Here is a 22,325-nt window from a genome sequence, read left to right on the forward strand (position 1 = left end):
AGGACTTGATCAGTGACCAGATACAAGATGTCAAGCCAGTGTAAGTGTGTGAGTGGAGATGCCACTGATGATGGTTGGGGGAGTGAGTTTATTTGGGGGCTGGCTGAGGCCAGTGTGTAAATCATGGTGCATATCTTGTGTAAGGTGAATGTGATAACCAGTACACTACGGAAACCATGGTGCATATCTTGTAGGGCTGTGTGTGGAGAGGTTTTAAATAAAACTAGTTGAGTTGGAAGACTAGGGGTTCAGAGTTAGTTCTTGAGGGCAGAGATCCTCAAGTTGTCCCTTAGTCAGCTTGAACAGTCTTGGCATGTACATAATATTTTTGTTTGAATGAAAATGTTGGCTTCTACTCTAAATCAGTGATTCTCATCTGGGTGTGACCCCTCCCCCCCCAACATTTGGCACTGTGGAGAGATATTTTTGGTTGTCACAGCTGTGGGAATGTGACTGGCATTCAGGTGATGGAGACCAGAGATGTTGGTAGACATTCGTCAGTACGCAAGTGCACACCTGCTAAACTTTGGTTTCTTCATTTGTAAAGAGATGATGATGACAACTCTTAGGTTTGTTAGGATTAAACAAGGCAGAGTGTATACAAGTGCCTGGCATTAAAGAGCTGCCAAGTAAATACTAATTTCTTTTACCTTAGTAAATGAATAGATTTAGAGAAATTGTTTTTGGTCATTGATCTTTTAAATTCTAATTTCAAGACTTTTCATATATTTTTTAAGAGATGAATTGGATTTCCAAAAAGTAATTTTTATGATCTTAATTCTTTCCTCATAGTTTTATCAAATTGTGATTTTGAGTCTACTTTGAATTTTGGTATTTGTAGTAGTGGACAAAAATATTTGAAAGTTTGATTAAATATTTTAGCTACTGGTCAGAGAGGGTCAACTCTTAATTTTACTTTTTAGCTTGTAAATGCATTTTGCCTATTATCTGTTTCTCTTTTTTTCTGAGTTTTTCTCTTTAAAATTTTTATTAGTACATGTTTGTAGTACATAGCGATTGCGTTCATTGTGGGGAGTTGGTACATGTACATAACACATCTTAATTCTTTTCATTTTCCTTTCCCCTCCCCTCTCTCTCCCCTTCTTCTATCTATCTGTTGCTCTTAAAACTGTTAAGCAAATGCTTGAAAGCAGATTTACTATCCTTTGAAGTTGTGGCTGAAGTGTCCTGAATTATTTATTCTGGAATGTGCCAGACTTTGAGTCTGTGATGCCCTTTCCCTTTCTGTCCATTTGCAAAATTCCAAGTAAATAGATCGCTTCCTGGAGTTCTGAACTCTTCCTTACATGTATTTATTGTTAGCCTTCATTAGGTGGCTTTCTTTTGATTATCTAATACCTTTTTACTCTCTTTTGTAAGGTGTGATATTACTGCCAGTTCTTTAATGCATGTTAGGGATGAGATCATCTATATTTTAATTTTTTTTAATTCATTAAGTTTATTGGTACATTTTAGGTATACAGTATGATGACATTCATCATTGGGAATTTGTACCTGCACATGATATATCTTGGTTCTTATTTTTTCCCCATTCTCCTGCCCTGCCTCAATCCCTCCGATATTTTAATTTTTAATACTGTTCTCTCAGAGATACATTCCAATCATAGGCTTAGTGTTTAATAATGTCTGCTTACATGTATATAGTTGTGTGCTATTCTCATTTTTTGGGAGTCACTGGAAATCCTTTGCTGCTACCTTTTTCCATTTAGGACAAAACATAAACAAAAACAAAAAAATAGTTTACTTTTCCTTTGCTTTAATTTACCCGTTTATAGCTTGGAATTTTGATAGGTGAGGTTCTTGAGTTTAGTAAACTATTTATTAGACTCTTACTAAGGAATCTTTTATGAATTATAGGTAGAATTTAGAAATAACGTTCTTTTTGTTTTTCATATTAAGCTAAGATTTTTTAAACATACCATTCACTATCTAGTTGGTTAGAAAAATGAGCCTTTGTGGAAAACCACTGAAAATAGAAAATAATAGATGGTATAAGCAATAGAGTACCTTTTGTGGCAGCAAAGAAATTCTCATTAATCTTAAACCTGTAGGACTGAGAGTTGATAGTTTTCAATAATATGCAATTGTTTCTGACTGTTTACTGTACCTCACTGGTCATAGTGTGAAGGATATCACAGTAATGATTTAGAAATTGGCTTGCCATAAATTAAACACACCAGTGATCTGCTTTATGAAATGAATGTCGATGTTCACATGGAATTACTGTACTAGGAAAAGAGATGAAGGACTCTGACATTTGTTACTATAGTTCAGTAACTTAGCTAGTGGCATAAATTTCAAGAAAAGTGATATTTCTAACAAAGGAGATCTAAAAGATTTTTAAAACTTTTAAAAAACTACTAGTAAAATAATTGTTGGTAGTTGAAAGCTTTAAAAAACAGATATGTTTGATGTGGGATAATAAAATTAGCAGGCTTAAAAAATATGTAGATATGGTATTCCACTTCCCCATCCTTATTACAAATTTCATCTGATACATTAGTAAATGGATATTATGTCCACTTTTCAACTCAGTGTTCAAAAAATGCCACATTCTTCCCAGAGTGACAGTACTATAATTCAGATGTAATTGTTTAACTGTTGGGTATAAATCTAATACAAAAAAGGTTTTTCTAAAATCTTTTAAACTTTTATACACTAATAACTTTAGATTTACATAAAAGGTACTTGGCTTTACATAAGAGGCAAAACAGTGCAAAGAGTTCCCAGATATAGTTTGCCCAGTTGCCCCTGCTGTTAATATCTTATCTAACAATGGTACAATGATCAAAACTAGGAAATTCGCATTCATAAAATGTCTTCTTTGGCCCAGAATCCAACTCGGGATTCCACTTTGCATTTAGTTGTCATTGTCTTCTTAGTCTCCTCCCATCTGTTAAATTCCTGAGCCTTGATCTTGATATTTTTGGAGTACAGATGAGCTGTTTAAAATGTCCCTTAATTTGCATTTGTCAGATGTTTTCTTATGATTAATAGGTTTCATGACTGGTGAAGTAAATGTGATCAGTTGGTTAAGGTAGGGTCTGACAGGTTTCTCTATTATAGTTACTTTTTCCCTTTTAATTTTGTTTTTGTGTTGTAATAATGATTAATCCTTTGTAATTAATATCTTCCATTAGTGGAGAGATGCCTTGAATCTGCAAATATCCTGTGTATCATATTTTCATAGACTAATTTTTGTATCTCTTAGTGCTTGCAGGCAGCAGTTACTGCTGTGGTGTTTGCTTAATGCTAATTTTCTCTTTCCCTAATTCCTACTCTATTTATTAATTGAAATTCTGTTAAGGAAGTACTGTCCCTTTCCTCTATTTATTATCTAATTATTTACATAGAATTGTGGATTTTTTTTAACTTTGTGGGTTGAAAAATCTAATATTTCGTTGTTGAAATCATTCTAGCTTTGGCTATTCAGGTTTGTTCTTGTGTCCTTTCTAAAATAAGGCTCTCACCATTTTTTGAGCACTAATTTATTTTCTGGCATCAGAGGATGTTGTAGGTTCATCTCATATTTTTCTGTTTGTACTGGCCAGGATATTAGCCAGTTTTACAAAGGCACTGGATTCATGGTATCTGGAGACCAAGATCTGGGAGGGAGACTGGTGATGTAATTAGGGTGTCAGTGCTTCTGGGTCTTCTCATTAGAATTAACAGTATGCATATAGTAACATGCATACATGCTTCTATTTCCTCATCTGTCTATCCATATATAAATATATATCTGTGAGTTTATCTGTCTATACTATGAGCAAATACTAATGCTGCTGGCTTCATTCTCCTGACAGAGTTCATTCTAGTCTTTTCCTTATGAAGCCTTTTCTCTGTCTTTGTTACTTCCTTCTCCAAAGGTGAGAAATCTTGCTCTCATTCACAATATTGACTTACTTGATCAATCCTAGTGTACATGCATAAAAATAGTTTCAGAATTGCTAGCCCATTCCCCTCTGAGAAACACATTTTACAACTAGAGTACAATTTGTCTTTTGCTTTTTGATACACAGGCAATTTCTGTTTTCCAAAGCTTTGTGGGTTTTTTCTTGACTATTTCTATATGATTATATTACTCATTTGTAATAAAAATTAGGCTCATTTGTTACTGTTTGTATTCTATTTTAGATTTTCTCCCCTATGTCCTGGTTGATTTTAATTATTTCTTAAATCTGTTTGAAGTAAATGGTGACAATATTCTTCATCCACCTATCTGTATTGAAGAACTTTTCTTAAAAACAGTGGATTTGTTGGGCCAGGGATTTAGCTCAGTGGTTTTGCCGCCTGCTGTGCAAGCGCAAGGACTGGAGTTTGATCCCCGGTACCAAAAGAAAAAAAAAAAACAGTGGATTTGCTTCAAATTCTGTAAGGCTGTAATTGCATTGCCAAATACCAGTTAGGTTGAAAAGTCCTGCGCTTTGGCAGTCATTCTCTTGGGCTTGCTTGTCTGGTTCCTTAGTTACAGCTTTCAGTTCTATATCTTCTGCACATGGGAATTTGTAGCAGTTATAGTCCCATAACTGCCAGTACTTGAAGTCAGTGCCCCAGCTGGACCTTCATTTTGGATGCTTGTTTTAGACCCAGAATCACCTGTAGACTGAATGCTTATGCTCTTGTTGCTGTGGTAAATTATTTATTTTTCAGACTCTGTCCTTTTCCTTTTTTTTTTTTGAGCTATAATTCACCTACCATAAAATTCACCATTTTAAAGTTTGCAATTCAGTAGGTTTTGGTATATTCACAAAATTGTGTATTAATCTAATTCCACTGCATTTTCATGTCTTTTCAGTTTAAAAAGAAACCCTTTATTTACCCATTAGCATTCACTTCCTATTCACCTCTCTACCCAGGACCTAGCAACCCCTAATCTGCTTTATGTTTCTGAAGTTTCCTATTCTGGGCACTTCATATAAACAGAATCATACAATATGTAACCTTTTGTGTATGGCTTTTTTCACTTTAGTATAATATTTTTAAGGTTTATCTATTGAAGCATGTATTAATACAGTACTCTTTTTTTATGGTTGAATAGTCTGTTGTGTGGATATACCATATTTTGTTGATCCTTTCATCAGTTGATGGTATACTGGGTGGTTTCTACTTTGGGGTAGTTGTAAACAATTCTGCAGTGAACATTCATGTACAAGTTTTTGTGTCAAAATGTTTTCTTTTGTGTATATACTTAGGTGTGAAAGGTGCTGACTCATGATAATTCTGTATTTAATTTATTGAGGAACTACCATAGCAGTTCCACCATTTTTCTTTCCCACTGGCAATGTCGGTATTAAACTAATTTTTCCATATCCCTTTCAACATTTTACAGTTTTTTTTTTTAAATTGCCATCTAGGAGTATGAAGTTGTTTTATGTTCTAGTTTACTTTGCAATTCTTTAATGACTAATGATAGCAGACATCTTCTGCTTTTGGCCACTGTATAATATCTTTGGAGAAATATCTCTTTAGAACTTTAACTATTTTTAAATTTTGGTTACTTGCTGCTTTCTTTTGCTTCTTTTTTTTTGAGTTAAAAGAATTCTTTGTGTATATTCTATGCCATATACTGGGTAGGAATGTACCCTATATTTGTCTTTGCCCTGTAATACCAAGAATTTTGTTTATGAAAAGACTTCACAAAAAGGCTTGTAGTAGAAGGAATGAGGCCTGAAAGCTTAGTGGCTATGTCATTGGCTAGCATGGGTTCTTGCTTTAATGATGAGGAAATTGAAATGAAAGCAATAGTACAAACTTATAGGAAAAGATGTAATTAAAAAGAAAGAGAAAACAAAGGAGAACACAGTTCTGAAAACATCAAACTTGTCCCTGACAAAGGAAAGAAAAGATAGGCAAAAGTTTTCTGTATGAGAAACTGAAGGAGGCACAGATCGGAAGAGATGGATCAGAGTGGTCCATTCACAGAACAGAGACCAGTTTTATGGAATGCTGTGATGGGCAAGGGTCCAATGGATCATTTTCTCAATTCTGGTTTCGTAGCTCTAGAAGAATACTTGTAACTTGAGGGGCAGTTCAGTTCCCATGAAGTGGTTGTTCTTGTGTGGACCAATGTCAGTTTTGGGAAGCTAGGCTGGAATCCAAAGTGACCCTAGGTTTTAGGACAGTGGAGACTTGTGGTATAACTGAATATCCCTGTAAATATCTTTTCCTTATGTCCTCAGTCTTGATGGATGTTAAGATTGGGTAGGCTAATAAACTTTAAGGCTAATAAACTTTGTTTTGCCAACTCTTAGAGGGATAATCTCTAAATGACTGACAGGCCTATATGCAGAGATGAGAAGGATTTGGCCCAAAGTTTTACAAAATGAAGGCCAAGATTTGTTTTATTTTTTTATTTTTTGGTACCGGGGATCGAACTCGGGTCCTTGAGCTTGCGCAGCAGGCGGTGAAACCACTGAGCTAAATCCCCGGCCCAAGCTTTGTTCTATTTTTAAGTTACCTATTGGGCATCTGTAGGCCCAAGTGAAAAATCATGGTTTTTTTTTTTTTTTTTTTTTTTTTTTTTGTAGCAAAAACCTCTTTTAAATCCCTGGCTGCCCCAGAAGAAAACACAAGTCATCCTTTAATGAGTAACAAGTTGAGGACCTGGGAGCTAGTTTGTCCTCTGTCCTTGTGGTGGTCTCTGTCAGGTATAGGAGGGTATGCCTCTGTGCCCTCAGGCAGAGGAACTAGGAGGTAGATGTCCCCCGTGTCGGTCACTTACAGTAGTGTGGTTTTAGAGTTTGTGTTTAGCTAGCTGTCTGTCTCTAAGGCACTCTGAGTTAGTCCAAATCCAGTGGTGATTAAATGAGTTACTAATGATAGGGGATTAGCCATTCTACATGTGAAGTGTATCATTGATGTTACAGGCCGCTTAGTTTCATTGGCTTGCTGCTGACCAAATCAAAGGAGGCCAGCTATTTTGGTGAAAAGGAAAAAGGCTTTATTCATAGCTCTGGCGCCAAGGAGGTAGAGAGGCCTTATCACCCAAATCATCATGTCACCACGCACAGGTGTGTTAAGGGCTTCTATAGCAAGGACCAGTGTGGGGAGAGGTTACAAAAGAGATGTGTCTAAGCATGTTTCATCTGGACACTGATCTTCTGGGGCTGTCATCTGCATTTCATCTGGGTTGAGGAGTGGGGGTAACTATGCCTGAGGAATGAGAAAGTTTGGAGAATCTACTTGTCTCTAAAGAAAAAAAATTCTTTTAAGGTTACCCTGCCAGTTACATTGGGTTAGGTAAAGCAGACTTATTTGTGACAAATAGCAAAATATTTAAGTATTAAGTAAGCTAACAATTCTTAAGGTCTCCTGTTAGGTGATTCCTTTTAGTGATACTTAGGAAATGTGAATGTTGAAAGTAAGGTGGGAACAATGATCTATTTGGAAAATGGGCTTAGAATATGATTATTTATAGTGGAATTAAATCAAAGCTGAGTTTTCTTATTCTTTTTTTTAACCTTTGAAAACCATTGTGTACCACATATGCAGTAACAGTTTCTTTTGCTTTGAGAAAGAAACAGCTAGTACCACTATGGACCGTATTCAAGTTGCCTGATTAATGAAGTGGAAGACTTGTCTAAATTTCTAATGTTACAGCTTTCTGTGTAACTTGACTCCTCGGTTCTCTTTATCTTTTTATTGTCCATAGAAGCACAGAAGTGGTATTTCTTGCTCGCCTTTCTTACTCCTGTTGGGGATTGGCTTTTTTCACTGTGGCATTTGTTAGTATGTACTGACCGAATTCATTTCTCTGATTGTGTCCTTGAAACAGCTACAGGTCATTGGTTAGCAGAAACAAAGTGAGTAGTGGATTCTACAAAAAATAAACTTGACTACTGAGTAAAGGGCACTTTTTCCCAAACAGCAGATTAATAATGTTTGCTCCTTTGAATTGATTTGTTCATTTTATGTAAGGAAGACTTAGTTTTAGTTGGATTGCAGATGATTTGCAGTTATATTCAACAGACAAATGTTGGGAATGAATATCAGAATCTTTTTCTGAATCTTGTTTGTTTATTGTGTGCTGGAAATCGAAATGTAATACTCCTTTTATTTTACTTGGAATCGGATGAAAATTCAGAAGTGTTTTGTTGTATTGTGGTGAGAACATGTAATAAAACTACTCTGTTAATGAATTTTTAAGTGTATGTTCTTACTGATTGTAAGCACAGTGTTAAACAGCAGATATGTAGAGTTTATTCATCTTGCTTGACTGAAACTTTATGTCCTTTGGTTAGGAGCGTCCCATTTCTCCCTCCATACAGCTTCTTATAACCAGTATTCCACTGTGTGATTCTTAGGAATTTGACTGTTTTAGATACTTCATATAAGTGGAATCAAGTGTTTATCTTTTGAGACTGGCTTGTTACTGGATTTTTGGGGTCCTGAAGAAATTTCTTGCAGGTTCTTAGTGTCCTGAACAAAGAATTAGACAAGACATGCAGCAAAGGTAGCGAGGGCGTACATTTACTGAGGGTGGGAAACAAGTAGGCTCTGCAGAGAGTGGGCCGGTGAAAAGGTACACAGTGACCACAAGGTTAATGAAAGGGGTCTTTTATATCTCCCGATCCTAGGATGGAAGTGTAGATGATTTGGGGGTAATATAGACATTTTTACAATATTAAGTATTCTAATCTACACAGCATATTGTTCCATTTGTTTGTGTCTCTAAATTCTTATATTAGTGTTTTGTAGTTTGCTGTTTACAAGCCTCCTTCATTAAGTTTATTCTGAGGTAGTTTACTCTTTTTGGTTGCTATTGTAAAGGACATTGTTTACTTAATTGCCTTTTGGGGTAGTTAAAAACTAAAAAGTGTGTAAAAGCATTACTAATTCTTGTATGTTAATATTTGTATTCTGTCACTTTACCAAGTTACTGGTTCTAACATTTGGGTTTTTTCTTTCTTTTTTTCTCTTAGGTAGTTTATTGGTTTTCTATACATGTGAAATATGCTGTCTGCAAACAGAGAGAGTTTTAATACTTCCTTTCTGATTTGACTGCTCTTATTTCTTTTCTTTGTTTCATTGTTCTGGCTAGGGCTTCCAGTATGATATTCAATAGGAATGGTGAACCCTTTCCTTATTCCTGATCTTAAAGGAAGAGCTTTCTTTTTTTTTTTTTTTTTTTTTAGCATTGCATATAATATTAGCTGTGAACTTTTCATATATGACCTTTATTATGTTGAGGTACTTTCCTTCTGTTCCTTATTTGTTGGGAATTTTTATCATGAAGTGCTGTTGAATTTTGTCAAATCCTTTTTCTGCATTGAGAGGATCATGTGGTTTTATTTTTTATTAATGTGATATAACATATTAATGGATCTTTTTTTTTCTGCTGTACTGGGGATTGAACCTAGGGCATTCTCACTGAGCTACAGCCCTAGTCCTTTTTATTTTTTGAGAAAGTCTCACTAAGTTGCTAGGTTGCCCAGGCTGGGCTTGAACTTGGAATCTTCCTGCCTCAGCCTCCGGTGTGTGCTACCACACTTGGTTTACTTGGTGCTTTTTTATATGTTGAACTGTCTTTGCATTATAGGGATGAATCCCAGTTAGTCATGGAGTAGGATCCTTTTAATGGATTGGGTTTGGTTTGCTAGTATTTTGTTAGTATTTTGTTCAGGATTTTTGCTTCTGTTTTCATTATGGATATTGGTCTGTAGTTTTCTTGTATTTCTGTCTGACTTTGGTATTAGGGTAATGGTGACTTCATAAAATAAATTTGGAAGCGTTTCTTCCTTTTCAGTGTTTTGAAAGAATTTGAGAAGCATCAATGTTATTTCTTTGAACATTTGGTAGAATTTTTCAGTAAAGCCATGTGGTCCTGTGCTTTCTTATATTGAGAGGTCCCCCCATCCCCAGCACTCTATCACTCTTCTATTCTACTGAGCAACACCCCCAGGTCTGGCTGAACTTTTTAAAGGTAATTATTAACCATCTGTATTTCCTCTCAGGAGACTTTACTTTGTTTTATTTTTTGAGACAAGGCCTCACTGTGTAGCCCAGACTGGCCACATTCGCTCTGATGCATTATCTCTCTGAGTTCTGATGTAATTGGTCTGAATTTCTGACTGTAGGAATTATAAAAATCTCCCGAGGTGATTTTTAAATGGCAGCCAGAATTGTGAGCCATTGTTGTGAGTCTAGACCTAGTTACCTCAAGTCTGGAAGGTTGATCTGATTCAGCTTTCACTTTTTTGCAAAGAATATCTTGTAGCATATGGATTCTTTTTTTTTTTTTTTTGTATTAAATTCTTTTATTGGTACATTGTAGGTATACAACACAATTACATTTCTCATTGGGAATTGTACCTTTATATAATGCATCTTGGTTCTTATTTTTTCCCCATTCCTAGCCCTCCCTTCATGCCCTCCACCCTTCCCTATTTACAAAGACTTTATTTCCATTTTTTCCATTTCTCAACATTTTTTCCTTTCCCTTCTTTCCTTTCCCCTGTGCCTCCCACTACCCCTACCCCTTTGGACCTTTTATTCCTATTGTACATTATCGATTATTCATTCTAATAATTGGTACATTTCAGGTATACAATATAATGACATTCATCATTGGAAATTTGCACCTTTACATAGTCTCTCTTGGTTCTTGTTTTTCACCCTTGCCCAGCCCTCCCTTCAACCCCTCCAGTCCTCCCTATTTACAAAGATTTTTTCCTATTTTTCCATTTTCTCATATTAATCCCATTCCCTTCTATCCTTTCCCCTAGCCCTCCCACTTCCTTCCCCTTTGCCCCTTTTCTTCCTATTTCACATGACCTATTATACATTTAGTCCTTATTTACACTTTCAGTTTCTCACTCCAGAGAAACTATTCGGTATTTACACATGTGTGTCCTGTTTATTTCACTTAAGAGTATTGCCTCAATGTGCATCCACTTAGCTAGAAATGTCTCTAATTTCTCATTTTTTATGGCTGAGTAGTACTCCATTTTATAAAAAAGCCACATTTTCTTTATCTAGTCTCCAGTTGATGGGCACTTGGGCTGTTTCCAAGTTTTAGCTATCACAAACTGTGCTGCTATGAACATGGGTGCACACATATCACGGTGGTATGATTCTTTTAATTCTTTGGGGAAGATCCCCAGCAGTGGAACAGCGGGATCAAATGGGACTTCCAGTCCTAGTTCTCTGAGGTATCTCCATACTGATTTCCACAGTGCTTGCACCAGTCTACACTCCCACCAGAAGTGGAGCAGGGTTCCTCTTTCCTCATAGCCCTGCCAGCATTTTTTATTGGTTGATTTCATGATAGCAGCCATTCTTTCTGGAGTGAGGTGGAATCTCAGCATTGTTTTCATTTGCATCTCTCGAATGACCAGTGATGTTGAACATTTTTTCATGTATTTATTTGCTATTTCTACTTCTTTGTCTGAGAAATGCCTGTTCATTTCAGATGCCCGTTTTCAGATTGGGTCTTTAAATTTGGGAAGTCTGATCTTTTTAAGTTCTTTATAGATTCTAGATAGTAGACCTTTGTCTGAGGAAGAGCAGGTGAAGATTTTTCCCCACATTTTGGGTTGTCTCTTCACACTGCTGGTGGTTTCTCTTGCTGTGCAGAAGCCTTTTAATAAGAAGAGATCCCATATGTTGATTGTCTGTGCTAGTTCATGGGCAACTGAGGTTTTGTTCATAAAATCTTTTCCTACACCAATGTCTTCAAGGGTTCTACCTAACCTCTGTTCCAACTTGTTCAGAGTTTCTATTTTAATATTTAGATCTTTAATCCATTTTGATTTTAGTTTAGTGCATGGTGAGAGATACAGGTCTAGTTTTAATCTTTGGCAAGTTGAAGCCCAATTTTTCCAGCACCATTTATTAAAGAGGCTATCTTTCCTCCAGTGAGGGTGTTTGGCTCCTTTGTCAAAGATGAGATGGCTGAGTGTGTCTGGCGTTGTTTCTGCATCTTCTAATCTGTTCCACTGGTCCTCAAGCCTGTTTCTTTGCCAGTACCATGCTGTTTTTATCACAGTAGCTTTGTAGTATAGTTACAGGTTGGGGATTGTGATACCCCCTGCCATGTCTCTGTTACCTAGAATTGCTTTTGCTATTCTGGGTCTCTCCTTGCTCCAAATGAATTTTTGGATTTTTTCCTCTAGGTCTATGAAGTATGCTGCTGGGATCTCAATTGGAATTGCATTAAATCTATATAGCAGTTTTGGAAGTATGGCCATTTTCACTCTATTAATCCTTCCTAGCCAGGAGCAGGGGATGTCTGTCCATTTTCTGATATCATCTTCAATCTCTCTTTTCAGAGTGCCATAGTTTTCAGAGAAGAGGTCTTTGATTTCTTTCGTTAGGATGATTCCTAGGTATTTCAGTTTTTTGGGTGCTATTGTGAAAGGAATTATTTGCCCTATTTCTCTCTCAGTGAGTCTGTCATTGGTGTAGAGGAAAGCTATTGATTTTTGTGTGTTGACCTTGGAACCCGCTACTTGACTGAATTTGGTTATTAAGTCTAGAAGACTTTTGGTGGAGTTCTTGGGGTCTTCTATATAGAGTATCATGTCATCTGCAAATAATGACAGTTTGACTTCTTCATTTCCTGTCTTTATTCCTTTTATTTCTTTCTCTTGTCTAATTGCCGTGGCTAATGTTTCCAGAACTATATTGAACAAGAGTGGTGATAGTGGACATCCTTGTCTTGTTCCTGATTTGAGTGTGAAGGATTTCAGTTTTTGACCATTTAGTATGATATTGGCTGTTGGTTTTTCATAGATGGCTTCTATCAGTTTGAGGTAGAGAGCATCTATTCCAATTTTTTGTAGGGTTTTTATCATAAATACATGTTGGATTTTGTCAAATGCTTTTTCTGCATCTATGGAGATAATCATATGGTTTTTGTCCTTGGCTCTGTTGATATAGTGTATTACATTAATTGATATTCATATATTGAACCATCCCTGCATCCCTGGGATGAATCCCACTTGATCAGGGTGTATGACCTTCTGGATGATCTTCTGCATTCTGTTTGCCAGTATCTTATTAAGGATTTTTGCATCTATGTTCATTAGTGAGACTGGCCTATAGTTCTCTTTTTCAGTTGGGTCTTTCTCTGCTTTGGGGATCAAGGTGATGCTTGCTTTCAGGAATGAATTTGGGAGTATTGCTTCCCTTTCAATTTCATTGAAGAGTTTAAACAGTAGTGGCAGCAGTTCCTCTCTAAATGTCTTGTAGAATTCAGCAGTGAAGCCATCAGGACCTGGGCTTTTCTTAGGTGATAAGTTTTTAATTACGTTTTCAATTTCATTGGTTGATATTGGGTTGTTCCGAATTTTTAGGTCTTCTTCGTTCAACTTTGGTAATTCATATGTATCTAGGAATCTGTCCATTTCTTCTGTGTTGTCCATCTTATTGGCATATAGCTTCTGGAAGTAGGTATTGATCATCTGGATTTCTGCTGGGTCTGTTGTAGTTTCACCCTTTTCATTCCTAATTGCATGGATTTGGGCCTTTTCTTTCCTTTTTCTGACAAGGTTGACTAAAGGTTTATCAATTTTGGTGATTCTTTCAGAGAACCAACTCTTGGCTTCATTGATTTTTTGTATCGTTCTTAGTCTCCATTGCATTGATTTCTGTTCTGATCTTTATAATTTCTTCCTTTGTATGAGCTTTGGGGCTGTCCTGCTCTTCTTTTTCTAGAAGCTTGAGGTTCAGCATCAGGTTGTTTAATTGGGCTCGCTCTGTTTTCCTAATATATGTATTCACTGCTATGAATTTCCCTCGTAAGACTGCTTTCATTGTGTCCCATAGATTCCGATATGTTGTATTGTCATTGTCATTTAATAGAAGGAACTGTCTGATTTCTTCTTTAATTTCCTCTGTGACCCATTGGTTATTCAGAAGTGTGTTGTTCAATTTCCACATGTTTATGAAATTTTTTGAGTTTCCTTTGCTATTGATCTCCAATTTCCTCGCACTATGGTCTCATAATATACAGGGGATAACTTCAATTCCTTTGCACTTACTTAAACATGTTCTATGTGTGAGTATGTGGTCTGTTTTGGAGAATGACCCATGTGTAGCTGAGAAGAATGTGTATTCTGATTTTGTGGGGTGGAAGACTCTGTAAACATCTGCTAAGTTCATTTGTTCAAGAGTTCGATTGAGTTCTAGTATTTCATTACTTATTTTTAGTCTAGTTCATCTATCTATTTGTGACAGTGGGGTGTTGAGGTCTCCCACTACAATTGTATTAGTGCATATATGGCTTTTCATGTCCATTAGTATTTGTTTTATATAGTTTGGTGCACTAGTGTTTGGTGCATAGATATTTATGATTGTCATCTCTTCCTCTTGGATTCTTCCCTTTACAAGGATGTAGTGTCCTTCTTCATCTCTCTTAATTAGTGTTGTTTTGAAATCTACTTGATCTGCCAAGAGGATAGCTACTCCTGCTTTTTTTCAGGTTCCTGTCGCATGCAGGATTGTTTTCCACCCTTTAACTTTCAGTCTGTGAGTTTCCTTTTGAATTAAGTGTGTTTCTTGTATGCAGCATATTGTTGGATTTTGCTTCTTGACCCATTCTGCCAGTCTGTTTCTTTTGATTGGTGAATTGAGACCATTAACATTGATGGTTATAACTGAAACGTATTGACTTGTCATTGCCATGACTTTTTCTTTTTGTTGGGTTCTCCCCCTTTGCATTTAATTTCTTGTCATGCCAGATGGGTTCATTCTGCATTGCTTCCTGGGGTTGTGATCCTCAATGTCTGTTCCTAGGCTATTGTGTAAAATTCTTTGGAGTGCTGGTTTGGTATTCACGAAGTTCCTAAGGTGCTCTTTGTCATGAAAGTATCTTATTTCTCCATCCATTTTGAAAGATAGTTTTGCAGGGTACATCAATCTGGGTTGGAGGCTGTTTTCTTTTAGGGCTTGGAATATGTCACTCCAAGCTCTTCTTGCCTTGATGGTTTGTGTTGAGAAGTCTGCTGTGATTCTGATGGGCTTTCCTTTGTATGTGATTTGTTTCTTTTCTCTGACTGCCTGGAGAACTTTGTTCTTCTGTTGTGTTTCTGAAATCTTAACAATTATATGCCTATGTGTAGATTTTTTTTGATCAAGGCTATTTGGAGTCCTATATGCCTCACTTATCTGTATGTCAAGTTCTTTTCCCCTGCTTGGGAAGTTTTCTGCCATTATTTCTGTGAAGAGATTTTTTATGTCATCTGCACTCTCTCCTGTTTTTTCATTGAGCCCAATCAGTCTTATGTTATTCTTTTTTGCATCATCTAGCAGCTGCTGGATTGATTTCTCATGTTCCCTTATAATTTTGAAGCAATTTTTCTTTTCCTGGTCACTAATTGCAATCTTATCTTCTATATCTGAAATTCTGTCCTCACACTGGCTCATTCTGCTGTGCAGACTTTCAATGGAGTTTTTCATGTCCTGGAAATCTATTTGCATCTGTTTTATGGATTCCATTTGTTTCTTATGTTGGGATTCCATCATGTTCCTCAGCTCCTCTCTAGATTTATTAATCATGTCTTGCATTAAGAGCACAATTTCTCCTTTTATCTGAGAAATTATTTCTGATTTCCTTTTTTCCAGATCCCCTTTTGTTGCCAGTTCAGTGGTTCCAGGTGGTTGAGTATCAGAGGGTTCCATCTCATTTCCCTTTGGGGTTGCTGCAGGTGATCTGGAAATCTGGTTTTGAGACCTATTTATGTGTTTTCTCATTTCGACTGGTGCGGGGGGCTGTTAGCGCCTGCACGGATTACCTCCTCTGAGCTGGGTGAGGTGGGACAGGGGCTGGGAGCAGCGGTAGGCATGGTGACCCAAAAGCCCTTTCCTGTGGGCTGGGAGCAGCCAGAGGGATGGTGGCCGGGAAACCCCTTCCTCTGGACCAGGAGCAGTGGGATGGTGGCTCAGAAGCCCCTCCCTCTGGGCCAGGAGCGGTGGGAGGGATGGTGGCCCAGAAGCCCCTTCCTCTGGGCCAGGAGCAGTGCGACAGAAGGTGGCCCAAAAGCCCTTTCCTCTGGGCTGGGAGCAGCGGGAGGGATGGTGACTGGGAAGCCCCTTCCTCTGGACCAGGAGCAGTAGGAAGACGGCTCAGAAGCCCCTACCTCTGGGCCAGGAACAGTGGGACTCAGTACCTTGGTCTGGTGGTCTGGTGTCCTCTGCGCCTAGGTAATGTGGAATCAGGTGGCTGCCTGTCTGCAGTGGGGTGATTCAGTGTCTTCCGTGTGACGCAGGACCTCGGTAGGGCGTGCACAGACCTTCCTGTCTGCAGTGGGCTGATTTGTCGTGTTCCGCGCGACTGGGGACCTCGGTAGGGTGTGGGCAGACCTGCCTGTCTGCAGTGGGGTGATTCGGCGTCTTCCTTGTGACTCAGGACCTCGGTAGGGCCAGCACATGGATTCTTAATAAGGACCTCATTCCCAGCTGATTCTAAAGCCCACTAAAGTTTGAGATTCACCATATTTCATCTTCTACTTTAGATGATAGGACTAAATTTTTATATTAGTGACTTTGGTGGAAATCTAGCAATTTGCACCTTAGAGGAGGCATTTATGGATGTTTTTGAATTTTTTTAATCTGTGCGATCCTAGACATGTTACTTTAATTTGGACTCTTGTGTTTAAAGTGGAGTTAAGCCCTCATGGATAATGTGGTATTTCCTAAGAACATGTTTATAGTACTTTAACCGTCCAAGGCCAGCATTTCTTCAGTGGTCCATATCTCATGAGATGTGGCCATTCTTTCTGTCCCTTGCCAGCAGTCTGATCCTTGAAGAGCTGCATCAGGAACAGATTGTCTTTTCCTGCTTGCACAGCTGCTGCATTTTCCAATAAAATAGTGTTTGATGATTGGAAACTTTAATCTCAGCACTTTCAAAGGTGAAAAAATAGACTTGCTTGATCCTTGTAGAAAATAAACTTATTGCACAGGTGATGAATTAAGTTATTTTACTGATCAGTTCTGTTATCTTTTTGTAATTTTAATGAAAGATTACTTAAAAGGCACATGTATACCAATCTGCTTGCTGCAATAATTGTCCATTAGATAGAAAATCCTAGTATTTTTCCCCTAATAGTAGTAATGTTGATTCTGGAATTTTTCAGAGAACATTAGTATGACAAAACCCATTTCATACACTTCTGAAGATCTAGTATGGGCACAAGGCAGATGACAAATGCTACACCATTAGTGTTACCTTAGGAGAAGGGAACAGGTACAGTATTTGAATGTCTGTCATACAGTAGAGACTGTGATACACACTTTAAAAAATAGCATTTTAGTTGTTGTTGAAATTAAAATAGGCATTGTCCTAATTTAACTTTGAGGAAAAAGATTTGGAGAAGATAGGGAACTTGTTCAGGGTCACACAGCTGGCAAAAAAAAAGTTGAATCATGCATTAACATCAAGGCTGACCTTGACCACTGTTTTCAAAGTGTCATCCCTAGACCAGCAGTATCAACATTTCCTTATACAATTCAGATTGTTGGATCTGTTCTAGACCTGCTGATTCAGAAACTGCAGGATGGGGCCTATTAAACTGTTTTAAAAAGCCCTTCAGGTGATTCTGATGCTCACTAGTAAATCTTGAGAACAACTCTTTGGTGAGTTTCAGTTTTCTTCTTTTAAAGCTGTAAAACCCTTTAAGTACTACTGTACTAGTTTGTACTGAAGCCTAAACATATTCTCTTGTATTTGTGGTTAGAGTGGAGCCTGGGCTCTTGTCTTGTCTTTCCAGCTCTGAAGGATATGATTGGTGTGATACCTGCTACATTATGTTAATATCTAACCCAACTGAATATGGTACAGTTGTTGACATATTAACTTAGATGGTGTTATGAAAAAATTCTGGCTGCATTTTTCTTAGCCAGATGATCAGTTAGAAACTTGTAGTCATTTGGACTTTTTGGGGAGCAAAATTCCTTACTTCTAATGGTGGTATCATGGACCTTTCTATAAATACAGCTTGCACATAGGTACCAAAAATGCAAATTGTGTCTGGATTGTGTTTTATGGGAGCTTTTCTTTCAGTAATTACAGCCACATCGCTTTTTGGCTGTTTGGCTAAGATCAAGTGTAATAATTACAGCCGCATCTAGATGGAATTAGTGTCATTCACTTTTGGCTTTAATCAGCAAGCAGATGCTTTTTTAGTTTAGTAGGTGTGCTTGATTTCTGTAAATCGGTATGAACTGCAGTTCTTGGTTTGGAACTGCTGTCATCAATATTATCTTGTTATAACTGCTGTGTCATTTTTTTTTCTTCCCGACTGTCTGTGCTATGCCTTCTTTACATTTGTGAGATGGAATTGTATGGTTTAACCCCTAGAATTCCCAGAGTACCCTCTCTTCCCTTGCCACAACTGCTAATTAAGCAACTTGGAGAGATGCCTGTTGCTTTCAAGTTAAATACCTAGTACACTTTATGGGCAGTAAATGTCTTTCTGATTACTTACAAATGAAACTTGGAAAAATTACGTTACTGAGAGCCAACCTGAAAAAACTTTGAATAACACTTACTTAATACTCTTGAACTTTGCAAAGGTGAAATCTTCTTAGATTTTCTACATGGCCTAACTTCTATTGACCTTGGGTTTGGGTTGACTTTGCAAATTTGCATTTTAAAATGAAATTTCCATTCATGTGATGAATGAAGTAATAGAATTTATTTCTTAAAAAGCTAAATTAAAAAAAAAAAAGCTAAATTTTCCCCAAGGATATTATATACACCTACGTTGATAGCTCATTTGAGAAGATATTAACCTTTTGAAAGCAAAATATTCTAATGTTTAATATAATCTTGCCTTTTAGCCCTGTTTAGGCCACTGATTATCAACTTTGGCTGCATGTTAGACTCACCTTTGGAGCTTTTAAAAATAAATGTTTTGGGGGGCTGGGGATTTAGCTCAGTGGTTCTGCCGCCTGCCTCGCAAGCTCAAGGTCCCGAGTTCGATCCCTGGTACTAAAAATAAATAAACAAACAAATAAATAAATAAATGTTTTGGTTCCACCTTAAGCTTAATGATTCATGTTCTTGGGGGATTGTGCCCGGATGCTTGAATTAAAACAAAAACAGAAAAGAACCCTACCTTAGTTTACTTTTGTTCTTGTAATAGTGTGTCACATATAGGAGGCTTAAACAGCAGACATTTGTTTTTCAAAGTTTAAGAAGCTGAGGAATCCAATATCAAAGTGCTATCTATTTGGCTGCAGGTAAGGATTCTCCTGGTAGTGTCTTCAGATAAGGTGGGGAGAGGAGAAATAAACTCTCTGGTGTCTTTTTATAAGGGCATTAATGCCAAATGTGGTGGCCACATACCTGTATTCCTAGCACTTGGGAGACTGAGGCAGGAGGATTGCTGTGAGTTTGAGGCCAACCTGAACTGCTGAGCAAGACCTCAACAAACAAACAACAACAACAAAGGGCATTAGTCTTGCCGTTTAGGTACCATTCTCATAATCTAACCTCTCAATGGCTGCCTCTCCAAATACTGTCACTTTAGGGATTAGAACTTACACATGATTTTACGGGGCACTGTCCTCTCCATAACAACTCCTGTGTGACTCCAGTCTGTGCTGGAATTAGAACTGAAAATGGCAGTGATTACAATCTAAAGTAGGACTGAATCATTCAAGAATTGTGTTAAAATGCAAATTTGGGTTCAGTGAATCTCTAATGGGATCTGATCCATATAGGGCCATTTTAAGTGAATTACTTAAATAGCCTAAAGATCTACAAGGTTCTGCAGCTTTTAAGGTGTGTGTATGTCTGTTTTGGTCTAACTTAGCCCTCCAGTTGAATTGTTCACCTCTGTAGTATATAGACTGTGGACTCTATGGTTGTCCGTTGGTTAGTAAATGTTGTTTGGTTTCATGAGTTAGGTAGTTTAATGTGTAGATTTAATAAATGTAAAGCAACTGTCACGTGTAGATTGTAATAAAGTTGATGTAAAGAAACCATGAGGAGATTAAAGAAATTGAAATTTAAAAAATTTAATTTTTGTTGTTGTGGTGGTGATGGTGCTGGGAATGGAACCTAGGGCCTTATGTTAGGCAAGTGCTCTACCACTGAGCTACATTCCCAGTCATCAGGGCCAGGCAGGAGAAAAGCGTATGTGAAAGCCAGGACCATAGACAACATCTGAAGGACATAGAATCTCTTAAGATGATTTACCTTTAACTGAACTGATATTTTTTATACTTTGTAATTCTCAAAGCATAACTAAATAATTCAAAAACTTTTTATGATGAAACAGCTCTTCTCATTGAACTGTGAGATTAAATGCTTAATAACATAAGAATAATATAGAATAGCTGCCAATCTGTTTTACATACCGTCTGTATTTTTAAATAATCCCACCAACAGTATAAGAAGATTATAATTTTTCTGGTTTTCTTCATCACTTGTTTTTGGTTGTCTTTTTGACTTCAGCTGTCCTAGTATGAAAGTGGTATTTTGTTGTTATGATTTTCATTGTCCCATCTCTCACCTGGATTATTAATTTTTCCTCTATTATTCTAATGAACTGACAAACTTGCAATTGTTTCATTTTAAAAATAAAAACAAAACTCTTTAAAATGTTTTTCTTCTTACAAAAAGATAGCTGTGAAATAATAATTGCTTGTTTTTTCTTAAAGTGTAAGAATTAATGGGATCTAAGGAATTGCAGAAATAGATGGTCACATCAGGAGCATCTAAAAGTTATTTTCAGGAAAATAAATGTAAACTTAAAATTTCTGATTAAATAATTCTTACAACTACTTGAGGACTACCACCCTCTCTCCTTCAGTGGAGAAGTATGACCTGCTATTGCAAATCATTTAATCCACTGCTATAAATACCTTAGAATAGTGATGGTGAATCTTTTAGAGACCGAGTGCCCAAACTGCACCCCCAAACCCACTTATTTATCTCAAAGTGCCAACACTGCAATCAAACCTGAATATTGAGCTTTTAGTTTAGAAAAAACAACTCATACATTAATATGTTTTGTTTTAAAAGAAAAGCACAATAACAGCTTTCAATGATAGAGCTTTTTGTTGAAAGGTAAAAGTTTACATTTTGTGTGCATTTGTGTCCTGTTACCCAGTGCTCACTGCTGAGGCGATGCTGGGGCAACTTGGCACGCGTTGAGAGGGCTCTGTGAGTCCACTGTGGCACGGTTGCCATAGGTTTGCCACCACTGCCTTAGAACATAACTTTGAATAGCAAGCTTCTGGGTGGAAAGTTTAGGGGTGGAGTGAGGCACATACCCACAAAAACAAACACAAAAATTGACAATAAAATTCCTCAAATAAAGACAGAGGTCTTTCAAAAAGTACAGTACCTGGACTAGAAAGGCTAGGAGATCATAAAATATTAAATACAACTGGATGATCAGGGGAAAGGAGAAGGGGGAGGGGAGAAAAGAGGATAAAAATGTTAAATATATATACTGATTGCCCAGTAATATAAACATCATGTATTATAAACATATACCAATAAAAAAATGAAAAAAATACATATATCTAGGACCCAATTTGTTGGTATATGACAGTGGTGGTCAACCTATTGCAAGTGTGCTATGGTGGGCTGTTTGTTATCATTAAAAGCTCTAAAAGGTTCACCATCATTGCTGTGGGATAACTAGTTTAACTCTTATTTTTGTATTTATATAGACAAAGTTAGCACTGCTACATAATAACTACCAGTCTAAGATCTACCTTATTAGGCTGAAACTACTACACCAAAATTTTCCATTAAGGCTATGCATACTGCATCTATGCAGGTATAAGAAGCTTATCATACACATGTACTAAATCTGCTAGCCCTAGTGAGTTAACTTCCAAGTCTTATTTATGTCTCTATATCTTTTCTTTTTCTTAATTTTAGTTTATGAGTGTAGTACGTAATGGTTAGTTACATTCCTTGTGGGACTGTGTTCTTCAACAGTTTTTCTATTGGGCAAAACACATTAAACATCTCAACATATTTGTACCTGGTTTTGTTTACCCAATATATATGTGCATTGAAACAGATGAAAACCACCGAACAAGTGAACATGATGGGAATTAGAGGGTATATAAAACACAGATGTGCAGATTTTATCAGGATCCACCTCATAAGTCTGTAGTATAGGCTACAGGTCCCAGATCAGCCCCCTCGCCCCATCTTTTACCTGTATTCTTGAACCCTACAGCAGGGGCAATGTTTTGACTTCTGTACTCCTCAAAATGAGTCTATATTTGAGGTTGCAAATTGAATGTGGTTTGAAACCGATAATGCAGCAAGCTTACCCTGATAAATTTGTATTATGAGTATCTTTAGGATTTATTTTTGTAACATTTTCTTT

At 37.1% G+C, this 22,325-nt stretch overlaps 1 protein-coding gene across 14 annotated transcripts in view; it reads left to right on the forward strand.

Moving 5' to 3' along the window:
* Atp2c1 (ATPase secretory pathway Ca2+ transporting 1) overlaps window positions 1-22,325 on the forward strand; it is a 141,592-nt gene that overhangs the window by 27,206 nt on the left and 92,061 nt on the right. The window contains exon 1 of one of the 14 annotated variants that reach the window (XR_015441117.1): window positions 17,460-17,598. The exons of 12 other annotated variants lie outside the window; for them this stretch is intronic. The gene's annotated coding sequence lies outside the window, so the exon portion shown is untranslated. Of the gene's footprint in view, window positions 1-17,459; window positions 17,599-22,325 lie in introns of those variants that run through there. One more of the 14 variants, XM_087186938.1, reaches the window with a different exon arrangement.

The sequence above is a fragment of the Heterocephalus glaber genome, unplaced genomic scaffold, assembly GCF_053883595.1.
Source record: "Heterocephalus glaber isolate CG9 unplaced genomic scaffold, H.glaber_assembly_v1.0 deba00001504, whole genome shotgun sequence".
Taxonomy (NCBI): domain Eukaryota; kingdom Metazoa; phylum Chordata; class Mammalia; order Rodentia; family Bathyergidae; genus Heterocephalus; species Heterocephalus glaber.